The sequence below is a fragment of the Apodemus sylvaticus genome, chromosome 1 (genome assembly GCF_947179515.1).
Source record: "Apodemus sylvaticus chromosome 1, mApoSyl1.1, whole genome shotgun sequence".
Taxonomy (NCBI): domain Eukaryota; kingdom Metazoa; phylum Chordata; class Mammalia; order Rodentia; family Muridae; genus Apodemus; species Apodemus sylvaticus.
Window position 1 is genome coordinate 15,660,225 of NC_067472.1, and position 12,500 is coordinate 15,672,724.

General features: G+C 44.7%; 1 protein-coding gene across 1 annotated transcript in view; it reads left to right on the forward strand.

The window, feature by feature from the left end:
* The first annotated feature begins 494 nt into the window (after positions 1–494).
* Positions 495–12,500, forward strand: part of Armh3 (armadillo like helical domain containing 3) — a 190,040-nt gene continuing 178,034 nt past the window's right edge. The window contains exon 1 of the mRNA XM_052184763.1: positions 495–675. The gene's annotated coding sequence lies outside the window, so the exon portion shown is untranslated. The remainder of the gene's footprint in view (positions 676–12,500) is intronic.

A 12,500-nucleotide genomic window follows, 5' to 3' on the forward strand; every position in this document is an offset into this window, starting at 1 on the left:
TATTCTTTTAGATTGCAGCTCTTCTCTCTCACCTGTGCTTGCTAATTTTTTTGTTAGCTTGATACAGAAAGAACCTCAAATAAGAAAATGCCTCCATAATATAGAGCTGGTCAGAATTAAAAAAAACAAACAAACAGCCCGGCAGTGGTGGCGCAGGCCTGTAATCCCAGCACTTGGGAGGCAGAGGCAGGCAGACTTCTGAGTTCGAGGCCAGCCTGGTCTACAGAGTGAGTTCCAGGACAGCCAGAGCTATACAGAGAAACCCTGTCTCAAAAAAAAAAAAAAACCCCCAAAAAAAAACCCAAAACCCAGAACAAACCCAGAAGACAAACAAACAAACAAACAAACAAACAAAAGCAAAAACAAAAAAACCTCTTCTAGAGCGGATTTGAAGCCAATGGCTTCAGGTGAAGGGCTAGTTCTCTCGCAGTGTCTGTCGGGAGTTGTAGTTTTTTGCGAGGCTTGCTGGGAATCGTGGTCTGAGCCCGCTTCAGGAAGAAGGCGTGAAAGAACCTGCGGAGAGGAGGGTTTTAGGACCCGGCGGGGCGCGGCAGACTAGGGAAAAGTGTCGGGAGGTCGGGAACGCGCCCGTGATTCCGGAGCAGTGGCGGCGTCGCCGGAGTCGGGAGCGAGCAGGCCTGCCAGCTGCTAGGGTGCTAGAGAAGCCGGGGCTCGGTAAGCGGCGCGGGCCCAGCGGGGTCCTCGGACCTGACCAACCTCTGCGGGTCCGCCCTACTAGGCCGGGACCCGGAGGCGGCCCTGGGGGCGGGGCCTGAGTCTGCCGCGGAGACAGGGGTGACAGGGCAGGGGGAGGGCTGCGGTTGCCGGGGCTGCTCGCGGCGGGAGGGTCGGGCCTGGGACCTTAGGGTGCGCCTCGCTGCCTTCGAACGCCTGCTACCGGCCTGGTCCTGCCTCTCAGAGGTCCCGCTGGAGCCTCGGGGCCGGCGAGGCGCTGACCTTTGACCCCAGCGCGGGGCAGCCCCGGAGTCGGTGAGCTCCTGGAGGAGAGCTGCTCCTCCGAGGGGGCCGCGTCCTGAGCGCTTCAGTCTTTAGCACCCACTTTTTGCAGAGTTAATAAACACACTGCGCTTTCATGGGCTGAGGGGGTGCAAGTCGGGAAACCCACCCCTTCCCTGGCAGGGCGAAGGAAGACAGTCACTGGGGAAGTTGTCCCTGGCTAGTGGGACGGTGGATACTGCAGCCATGTCCTAATAAAATGTTGCAGGACTCCCCAACTCTTGTTTATAGAAAAAGTTTGAAACGTAAGTGCATTTTCCTTGAAAATAGAGCAAGCGTGGTGTTTAAACATGGGTTGTGTTAGAGCCATCATGTGTAGCCTTATAATCCCTGGCCGGTTCGGAAGAACTAGCCATGTAGACCAGGTTAACCTCGAACTTGTAGAGATCCTTCTTGTTCTCCCTCTCAAATGCTGGGGTTTCAGTGAACCTCGCCGTGCTAGTCTTGTCTCCTGTCCGTGATTTAGCACAGAGTGACTTGGAATTAGCTTTGGTATGTTTTTGACTGAATGTGTAGTCATTTCGATGTGAAGGCTTTCAAGATAGCAGATCTAACAAAGGATTTGATAACTTAGAATAGGTAAGGGAGTTCTCGTTCTCCTTTCTTTCTTTCTTTCTCTCTCTCTCTCTCTCTCTTTTTTTTTTTTTTTTTTTTTTTTGGTTTTTTCGAGACAGGGTTTCTCTGTGTAGCCCTGGTTCTCCTGGAACTCACTCTGTAGACCAGGCTGGCCTCAAACTCAGAAATCCGCCTGCCTCTGCCTCCCAAGTGCTGGGATTAAAGGGTGCACCGCCCGGCCTCTTTCTTTTCTTAATGAATTAGCAAGCCTTCAATGTGTTCTTATTACGACAGTCATTGTGCCATGTCATGTTTAATTTTTTTTTTTCGAGACAGGGTTTCTCTGTGTAGCCCTTGTTAACTTTCTTTGTAGACCAAGCTGGCCACGAACTCAGAGAGATCCGCCTGAGATACACATTGAGTTCAAGGCCAGCCTGAACAGCTTAGTACTAAGAAAACATAAAAAATGAAACCAAACCCTAGATAACAACTCAGCATTTGGGCTGCCGTGGTGGCGTGGAGGTTTAAGAAGACCTAAATGTGGTTTCCAGCTAGCATAATAGTAGCTCCTGGCTCAGAGCTCCCTGTAACTGACTTCTGTGAGCACTTGCACTCGAACCCACACCTACATACTGACGCAGACACACCTATTAAAAAGCAATAGCATGTGGCTGGAGAGATGGCTCAGAGGCTTAGAGCACCAACTGCTTTTCCACAGGCCCTGAGTTCAATTCCCAGCAACTACGTGGTGGCTCACAACTATCTGTAATGGGATCAGATGCCCTCTTCTGGTGTGTCTAAAGACACCTACACCTATAGTATACTCATATAAATAAATCTAAAAAAAAGCAAAAAAAACCAAAAAACAAAAACAAACAAAAAAAAAGAGACAAAATAACAACAGGAACCAACCCAGAATTTGGGGTTTCACACAGCACAATTTAGGAATCCATAAAACCTGGAAAGTGGATTCCGGATATGTGAGGGGAGCTGCTGCTTCAGCACTCATTATTGAGCACTGACTCAGACTAACACTTTAGAGTCAGTTTTGCTTTTCTTTTTCTTGAGTCAGGGTCTTTTCCCCCCTACAATCCCATTTTATTTATTTATTTATTTGTTTGTTTGTTTGTGTTTTTGGTTTTTTCGAGACAGGGTTTCTCTGTATAACTTTGGCTGTCCTGGAACTGTAGACCAGACTGGCCTCGAACTCAGAAATCTGCCTGCCTCTGTCTCCCAAGTGCTAGGATTACAGGCGTGTGCCACCACTGCCTGGCTCCCATTTTATTTTTCAATTTCACAGTATTCAAGTCCAACTTCAAGGCAGTCATCAAGTAGCAAATTAATATCACAGCATAGTTATTTTCTAGTATATCCAATAAAATTTCCCATACACATTGCTGTGGACAATAGTTTAGAAGTTCAATTAGAGACAGAAAAATAATATCCAAAAAAAATCTTTGCTATATTTTACACAGCACATAGAGGATTATGATTCATCTAACTGGTGATTTTTTTTTTTTAATTTTTAAAATTTTTTTTGGTTTTTTCGGGAGACAGGGTTTCTCTGTGTAGCCCTGGCTGTCCTGGAACTCACTCTGTAGACCAGGCTGGCCTCAAACTCAGAAATCTGCCTGCCTGTGCCTCCCAAGTGCTGGGATTAAAGGCGTGTGCCACCACCGCCCGGCTTGAGTGGTGAATAATTTCATCATACAAGTCTTGAACATTCATGTAACCGAGACAGAGTCTTGCAGTGTAGCTTAGGCTAGCCTTGAACTTACAGTGATCCTCCTGCCTCAGATGATCATGAGCATGCATCATTGTGTCTGACTTCAGAAGTGAAATTTTTTTAAAAAAAATTGTTTCTTTTTATTATATGAATACATTGTAGCAGTCTTTAGACACACATCAGAAGAGGGTACCAAATCTCGTTACAGATGGTTTTGAGCCACCATGGGGTTGCTGGTATTTGAACTCAGGAGCTCTGGAAGAGCAGTCAGTGCTCTTAACCACTGAGCCATCTCTCCACCCCCTAGAGTCAGGTTTTACAAACAATCAGAGAGACATATTTGGACAAAGTTTTCTCAGGGTGTGTGTTACACAGAGAAAGTCAGGAGAGCTTTGTAGGGAAGGCATGTTTGAACCACGTGTTGAAGGTTAAGTAGGAGCTTGCACAATAAGGTGTTTGTGTAGGAGAGAGCAGCCTTTGCAGAGTAAAGTATGAAGAGGGAAAAACCAGCATGGTATTTTTATGGGGGTAAAATTTCGTCCAAAACAGGATGTATGTTGGGGAATTGTCTGGAGGTTTGCTCTAAAGGAGGGCAGGATGCCATTGAAACTTAAAAGAAAAATAAGCTATTATTTCATGTGTATGTGTGCTGCTTGTAGGTCTCTGTACATACCTTATGTATGCCTGGTGTCTACACAGGCCAGAAGATGGCATCAGATCCCAGTAACTGGAGCTACAAATGGCTAGCTGCCATGAGGGTGCTAGGAATTGCGCCCTGGTTCTCGCTCTCTCTTTTTTTTTTTCTGATCTTTTTTTTTTTTTTTTAAATTTATTTTATCTGTTTAATTTTGCTGTCCTGGAACTGAATCTGTAAGCCAGGCTAGCCTCAAACTCACAGAGATGCTCCTGCCTCCGCCTCCCAGCTAAGAACCCAGTATTCTTTTTTATTTTTTTTCTGTATTTTTCATTTTGTGTGTACTGGTGTTTTGCCTGCATGTATGTCTGTATGAGGGTGTCCAATCCCCTAGAACTGGAGTTACAGTTTGAGCTGCCATGTGGGAATTGGGGATTGAACCTGGGTCCTCTGGAAGAGCCGCCAGCTCTTACTAGCTCACCCATCTTGCCAGAAACTGTTTTAGAGGGTGGTGACAAAAAAAGGGGGGTGCAGATAGTGGGGCAGTGGTGGTGCACACCTCTAATCCCAGCATTTGGGAGGCAGAGGCAGGTGGATTTCTGAGTTTGAGGCCAGCCTGGTTTACAGAGTGAGTTCCAGGACAGCCAGGGCTACACAGAGAAACCCTGTGTGTGTGTGTGTGTGTGTGGGGGGGGAGAGTGCAGATTAAAACTCTAGGTCATGAAAGGCAAGTCTACAGATGTTACAGTTGAGTAAGACTTGAATAACTTGGCTTTGGTAAGGAAGAGAACAAACGGAATGATGTTAGAAATAGTTCTGAGGTAGCCGAGACATGAGTAGGGAGAATGGGCTAAGGTTTCAAGCATGGAGCAGAGAAGATTTCATTTGCTAGGATTTGGATATAAAAACTCGGAGTCTGTACTCTAGGATACAGAAAAAGAACATTGTTGCTGTTGGCATTCAAACCCAGAGGCTTGTTGGTAATGGGCAAATGCTTTACCATTATTTACAACCATAAGGCCTTTCTAGCCCAACCTCTAAAAAATGATGTGGAGACTTTTATTTATTTAAAATAGTGTTAGTCCTTTGGTTATTCTAGTTCCCAAGTAGCACTTACAACTCGTGTTAATCCGTTTATATTATTCTCTGTCTGCCACATGGCTTGTTACCTATTGGTCTCTAGTACAGGGACTAGGAATGTTCCCAGGCCTGACTTTCCCAGCCTGTCCCCTCCTGCTAAACCAAAGGCCAACAGTTTTTTGTTTTTTGTTTTTTTTTTTTTTTTTTTTTTTTTTAACTAAAACCAATTGGAAGGTGAGAGAAGGAGTGTTTACAAAATATGATGCAAGTGTTGAATATTTGGAATAACAATACAGAAGTCCTGCCTATAATCAGATCTCTGCCGCTTTCAGAAACCAGCATTTGAATAATGCAAGGACAGCCTTTACACCGTGCACAAAAAGATTATCCCTACAACTATTTTATATCCTTGAGCAGAGCCAACTTTTTTTAAAAAAAAAGATTTATTTATTTATTTTATATATGTGAGTACACTGTAGTTGTCTTCAGACACACCAGAAAGGGGCATTGGATCCCATTACAGATGATTGTGAGCCACCATGTGGTTGCTGGGATTTGAACTCAGGACCTCTGGAAGAACAGTCAGTGCTCTTAACCACTGAGCCATCTCTCCAGCCCCAGAGCCAACTTTTAGTTTTTTGGATTTGGGTTTTTCGAGACAGGGTTTCTCTGTATAGCCCTAGCTGTCCTGGAACTCACTCTGTAGACCAGGCTGGCCTTGAACTCAGAAATCTGCCTGCCTCTGACTCCCAGAGTGCTAGGATTACAGGTGTGTGCCACCACTGCCTGGCCAGAGCCAACTTTTAAAGGTTAGGTGGTTATGGAAAGAAATTACTTGGGACTGTCTAGTGTATTGAGGTCAAATTGCTTGTGGGACATTCAAGGGTAGGTGTCCGTAAGTAACTGCAACTCAAGTTCAGTGAGCTGAGTAGGTTGGCAGTAGCAGTGAGTGAAGAAGGGATATGTGAAAAGCAATAATGACGGGGAAAATACTTGTTATTAGGAAGTATCAATATGTGTAGCTTTTTTTTTTGTTTTGTGTTTTTGAGACAGAATCTCACTGTGTAGCCTTGTGACCTGGAATTTACTATGTAGATCAGGATGATCTTGAACTCACAGAAGTCCTGCTTCTACCTTCCAAGTGCCAGGTGTAAAAGTGTGCTTAGCCTGATATGTATCTTTTTCTACCTAATGGTGGATTCTCAAGGCAGCGGTCATAATTTTGTAATGCTTTGGTATCTTTTGTCCTATACCATGCTTATACTAGTATAAAGTCTATCAGGGTTTTTTGTTGTTGTTTGTTTTTATAGACATGGTTTCTCTGTGTAGCCCTGGCTATTGTGGGACTCATGCTGTAGACCAGGCTTGCCTCAAATTTAGAGATGCACCTGCCTCTGTCTCTGAGTGCTGCAATCAAAGGGCTGTGCAGCCATCACCCAACTTGTTTGTTTATTTATTTATTTATTTTGTTTTTTTGGATTTGGTTTTTTGGAGACAGGGTTTCTCAGTATAGCCCTGGCTGTCCTGGAACTCACTCTGTAGACCAGGCTGGCCTCGAACTCAGAAATCCGCCTGTCTCTGCCTCCCAGAGTGCTGGGATTATAGGCGTGCACCACCACTGCCCGGCTATTTATTTATTTTTAAAGATTTATTTATTTATTATATGTAAGTACACTGTAGCTGTCTTTACACACACCAGAAGAGGGTATCAGATATTGTTACAGATGGTTGTGAGCCACCATGTGGTTGCTGGGATTTGAACTCAGGACCTTCAGAAGAGCAGTCGGTGCTCTTAACCACTGAGCCATCTCTCCAGCCCCCATATTTATTTATTTTTAAAGATTTATTTATTATATGTAAGTACACTGTAGCTGTCTTCAGACACTCCAGAAGAAAGCATCAGATTTCATTACAAATGGTTGTGAGCCACCATGTGGTTGCTGGGATTTGAACTCTGAAAGAGCAGTCAGTGCTCTTAACTGCTGAGCCATCTCTCCAGTCCCCCTTTTTATTTATTTTTATAAGACTGTCCTGTTTTATAAAACTAGCCTAATGAGCCTTGGGATCCACCTGTCTCTGCCTTCCTCAGAGTGGGGATTATAAGTGTGTGTCACTACGCCAGTTTTTTGTTGTTTTTAATGTAGGTTCTGGGTGTCTAAGTCATCACCTTATTCTTGCAAGGCACACACTTTGTTGTCAGAGCTATTCTTCTACAAACATTTATTGTGTTTATTTATTTATTTTTGTGTGTGCATTTATATGTGTGTGCATTTATGTGTGTGTTATGGAGGCCAGAACAGGATGTTGGGTATCCTATCATTCTGCCCTATTCCCTTGAGACAGGGTCTTTCACTCAATCTGGAGCTAGATTTGCAGCCAGCAAGCACCAGTGAGCTTCCTGACCTTGTCCTTCATGGTGCTGGGGTTGGAGGAAAGTGAGTAGCTTCTGACCTTGTCCTTCCTGGTAGTGGGGTTGGAGGTTTGTGTGTAGCCTCACCCAGCTTTTTATGTGAGTACTGGGGATTGCAATTCAATTCTCATATCTGGGGCTGGAGAGATGGCTCAGCACTTAAGAGCACTGACTGCTCTTCAAAAGGTCCTGAGTTCAAATCCCAGCAACCACATGGTGGCTCACAACCATTTGTAATGAGATCTGACACCCTCTTTCTTGGGTGTATGAAGACAGCGTCAATGTACTTACATATAATAATAAATAAATCTTAAAAAAAAAAAAACCAAAAATTTAAAATTAAAAAAAAAAAAAAGCTGGGCGGTGGTGGCGCACACCTTTAATTCCAGCACTTGGAGGCAGAGGCAGGCAGATTTCTGAGTTCGAGGCCAGCCTGGTCTACAGAGTGAGTTCCAGGACAGCCAGGGCTACACAGAGAAACCCTGTCTCAACGCCCCCCCACTAAAATATATATTCTCATATCTGCTGAGCCAGCTCTTCAGCTATCTCTACCTCTTAAAATGTTTGTTTCTCTTTTGAAGAAGGGACTCATGTAGCCTGGATTGCTGGTCAAATTTGTTACATGAGGATATAGATCCTGAACTTTCTTTTTTTAATTTATGTGTATGTCTGTGTGTCTGTGTATTTGTCCAAGGAGGTGAGAGAGGCAGCAGCAGTTGGGAGCTGCCTGAAATGGGTGCAGGGAACAGGTTCTGTAAGAACAATGTGCTCTTAACGCGGAACCCTTTCTCCAGTCCTAGACCTGGAAGTCCTAATCCTCATGTCTCTTCCTCTGTGGTGAACCACCAATCCCACCGAGATAGGGTGTATCTTTATGTAGCACTGGCAGTCTTGGAACCTGGATCTGTGACTGGCCTTGACCTCAAAGAGATCTGCCTGCCTTTGCTTCCTGAGGATGCAATTAAAGGCTTGTGCTACATGGCTGGGCCTTCCTACCTACCTTCCTTCCTTCCTTTCATTCATTCATTCATTCTTTTTTTTTTTTTTTTTTTTTTTTTTGAGACAGGGTTTCTCTGTATAGCCCTGGCTGTCCTGGAACTCACTCTAGACCAGGCTGGCCTTGAACTCAGAAATCTGCCTGCCTCTGCCTCCCAAGTGCTGCCACCAGCGACCAGGCTGGTCTTAAACTCAGAGATTCAAGACCAGCCTACCTCCCAAGTGCTGGAATTAAAGACATGTACCACCAGCTACTTCTGCTTTTATTTATTTTATGTGTTATGCGTGTGTGAATATTTCCTGTGTCATGCCATGCATGTGGAGATCAAAGGACAACTTTCTCGTCTGATTTTTACCTTCTACCTTATGAGTTTCTGGAATTGAACTCGGGTCTTCAGGCTTGGCAGTAGGCACCTTTTCCCATTGAGCCATCTTACTGTCCTCTACTTCTGCTTTTAAATACAGACCAAATACAGTCTGAGGTAAGCACTGCTTACGGCACACGTGGAATCTGGACATTTATTGGCTCGTGTGCTTAGTCAGTTTGCATCTGTGCTTATCTAGAAAATAGAGACGGTGTTTTTTTTTTAAGTGTTGTCTTGAGTTAGTAGATTTTTTTGCATAAAGTGGGAGTTTTGATTTTATGGTTTAATTTGGATTTGAATTAATTATAAGGTCTGAAGATACAGCTCCGCTGTAGAGTGTTTCCGTGTGTTCAGAGTCCTGCATTCAGTTTTAAGCATTGCCCACTCACTCTCTAAGGTTGTAACTCACATTCAGTCTGCTTTTTAATAATTTACTATTCCTAGAACCTGATCTGTATTCACAAAACATTCTTTTAAAATATATTTGTTATGTATATTTTATGTATGTATATGTATGTATGTATGTATGTATTTGTTAATTTTGTATATGTTCCTGTCTGTGGGCGTTTTCATGCTGTAGTGTATGTGTAGAGGTCGGAAGACAACTGTGGGAGTCAGTCCTCCTTCTGACATGGGGATCCGACTCAGGTTGTCAGGGTTTATGACAGGTGCCTTTACTTGCTGAGCCGTCTCTAGACTCTGATAGAGCATATGGCTACCAGAGAGTAACATTTACTGTCTTTACTATTTGCCAGCTGTGTTATTTTGGGCAAAGTAAAAATTCATATAAAATTATGACAGCAGTGCTTATTTTATCTGATTATTGTAAAGAATAAATGCAGAGTATTTAAAGCACAGAGAATAGTGCCAAGTGCATAGTAACTTCTCAGGAGTGTTATCTTAGTGAATATCACCTCCCACCAGACGGAAGCAGTGCTCTGAGGATAAGGGGGACTGACTGGAGACTTCCACATCCAGGAAATAAAAGAGCAGCAGAGACTGCGTGAAGCGGGCATTCTGTCCTGGCCGAGTGAAGGGATTCAAGACCACAGGCCTAAGCTGCACAGCGGTGGCAAAGGCAGGCAGCTCTGAGTTGAGGCCAGCCTGGTCTACAAAGTGAGTTCCAGGACCACCAGGACTACAAAGGGCCCTGTCTTGACACTCCCCCACCCCAAACAAAACAAAGCAAAACAAAAACCCAAACTAAATTAACAAATAGAATTTGGATCTACTCTGTTTTCATTTTGAAGAAAGACTTGGAGTAACTGGCCATGCCTGGATTGTTAGCTCAGTTGGTTACAACATGGTGTGAATAGCCATAGAGATGGTGTTCCATATTTGTTTACCAGTCTTTGGGCTGGAAGTAGGAGGACCTGTTGTCCATACTAATAAGAGAACCCGTGCCAAGGTTCTGTGAAAGTCTGCCAAGTCCACAGGCTTTCCGATGGGAGGTAGCTTGAAAGGGAAGAGCTGCAGAGGGAGCAAAGCCTGCATTTCCTTCGTGATGTGTGTGGTGGGTCTTGCAAAGGGTATAGGAACATAACTAAGGATGGCACTGTCAGTCTCTTCAGACACACCAGAAGAGGGCATCGGATCCCATTACAGATTGTTGTGAGCCACCACATGGTTCCTGGGAATTGAACTCAGGACCTCTGGAAGAGCAGTCAGTGCTCTTTACTGCCATCTCTCCAGCCCTATTTTTGTACTTTGAGACAGGCTCTTGACACGTTCAGGCTGATCTTGATCTGGCAGTGACCCTCCTACTTCAGCCTCTTGAATGTTGCAATTACAGACACATCATGTAACCTGATGTTGTACGTACCTTTGCCCGTGTGTCAGGTGTGGATACCTGACATTGATATTTATATTCTGTCTTTTGATACAGGTCTCTCCCCTGAACGTGAACGTGAGGTGGTTCAGCTCCCAGTGTTGGGAGTACAGGTGCTCAAACTCTTTATGTAGCTGAGGGTGACCTTAAACACCACATTAATGCTGGAATTACAAGTACCTGCCAGGAACCCAGGTTAGATGAGCCCTTCACAAGCTTTATAGGACTTCTGGAATAGGGTTCATTAACCTGGTCATTCACTTTTGGCATAATGGGGTGGGCACTTCCTATTGGAGAGGGTTTCCTGTGCATTGTAGGATGCTTAGCAATACCCCTGGCCTCTGGTCTCTGGTCTCTGGTCTCTATCCAGTAGATTCCATTGATACTTCTCTTGGTTAGGACAATCTGAAATGTCTTTAGACATTGACAAGTGTCCTCAGGGGCAGTTAGGATCCAGTGATCTGGAGTGACTGTTAAAACTTTAGAACTCTCTCTTGAGCTTTGGATAGCCAGATAGACAGACTGTACCTCAATAGAGAAAAATGGAGACTCCTAGTCTTTATCTTAACAGCCTGATTCAGTAGTGGGAAGGGTTAGGAGTCTATATAGTTAGGAGGTACTCTAGGAGAAGCTGAATCAGGGAATCATGGTTCTGTAGTACTGAATGTGCTCTCAGACCTGTACTTGAATTAGTCCCCATTTCATCTTCCTCTTCTTGGTTTATAGTGTTGTGCTGCACAGTTTGATGTGAATTCAACACAAGCTAGAGTTATCTGAAAGGAGGGAACCTCAACTGAGAAAATGCGTCCATAAGATCTAGTTGTAGGGCCTCTCTCTTTCTCCCTCCCTCCCCCCCCCTCTCTCCCTCTCTTTCTCTCTCTCCCTCTTTCCCTCCCTCCCTCCCTCCCTCCCTCCCTCCCTCCCTCCCTCCCTTCCTTCCTTCCTTCCTTCCTTCCTTCCTTCCTTCCTTCCTTCCTTCCTTCCTTCCTTCCTTTGTTTCTACCCCCCTCCCCTCAAAGACAGGGTTTCTCTGAATAGCCTGCTTGACCTGGAACCCAGATCAGCTGTCCTGGAACTCACAGAGATCCACCTGGCTCTGCCTTTCGAGAGCTGGGATTAATGGGGTGTGCTACCATGCCCACCTGTAGGCTATTTTCTTAATTAGTGATTCTTTGGAGAGGACCCAGCAATTGTGGGTGGTGCCATCCTTGGGCTGGTGGTCCTGGATTTTATAAGAAAGCAGGCTGAACAAACCATGTGAAACAAGCCAGTAAGCAGGTTCCCTTCATGGCTTCTGCATCAGCTCCTGCATCCAGGTTTCTGTTCTGCTTGAGTTCCTGTCCTGACTTCCTCAATGATGGACTGTGAGGTGCAAGCCAAATAAACCCTTTCCTCTCCAAGTTGCTTTTGGCCATGGTGTTTTATCACAGTGCTAGTAACCCTAAGACAATGTCTTTCCATTTATAATCAAGTTTTGGTAGATAATTATGCCTAGAGGACTAAAATTGTTCAATTAACATAGTAGCAGTGAGCTAGTTAGTTTTTTGCTTGTTTTTGTTTTCAATTTGACACAAGCTAGGGTCATCTGAGAAGAGGGGACTTCAATTGGTAGACTGCTTCCTTCAGATTGACCTGTAGGCAAGTCTCGGGGCATTTTCTTGGTACAGAAAGGCCCGATCCTCTGTGGGCTGTTCTGTCCTAGGCAGATGTCCTAGGTGCTGTAACAAAGTCGGCTGAGCAAGCCAGGGGACCAGTGAATGAGTATTGATTGCTCTTCCATGATCCCTGCCTCAGCTCCTGCCCCCAGGTTCCTGCCTTGAGTTTGTGCCCTGACTTAGTGATGAGCTATAAACTGTAAGCTGACAAACTCTTTCCTTCCCAAGATGCTT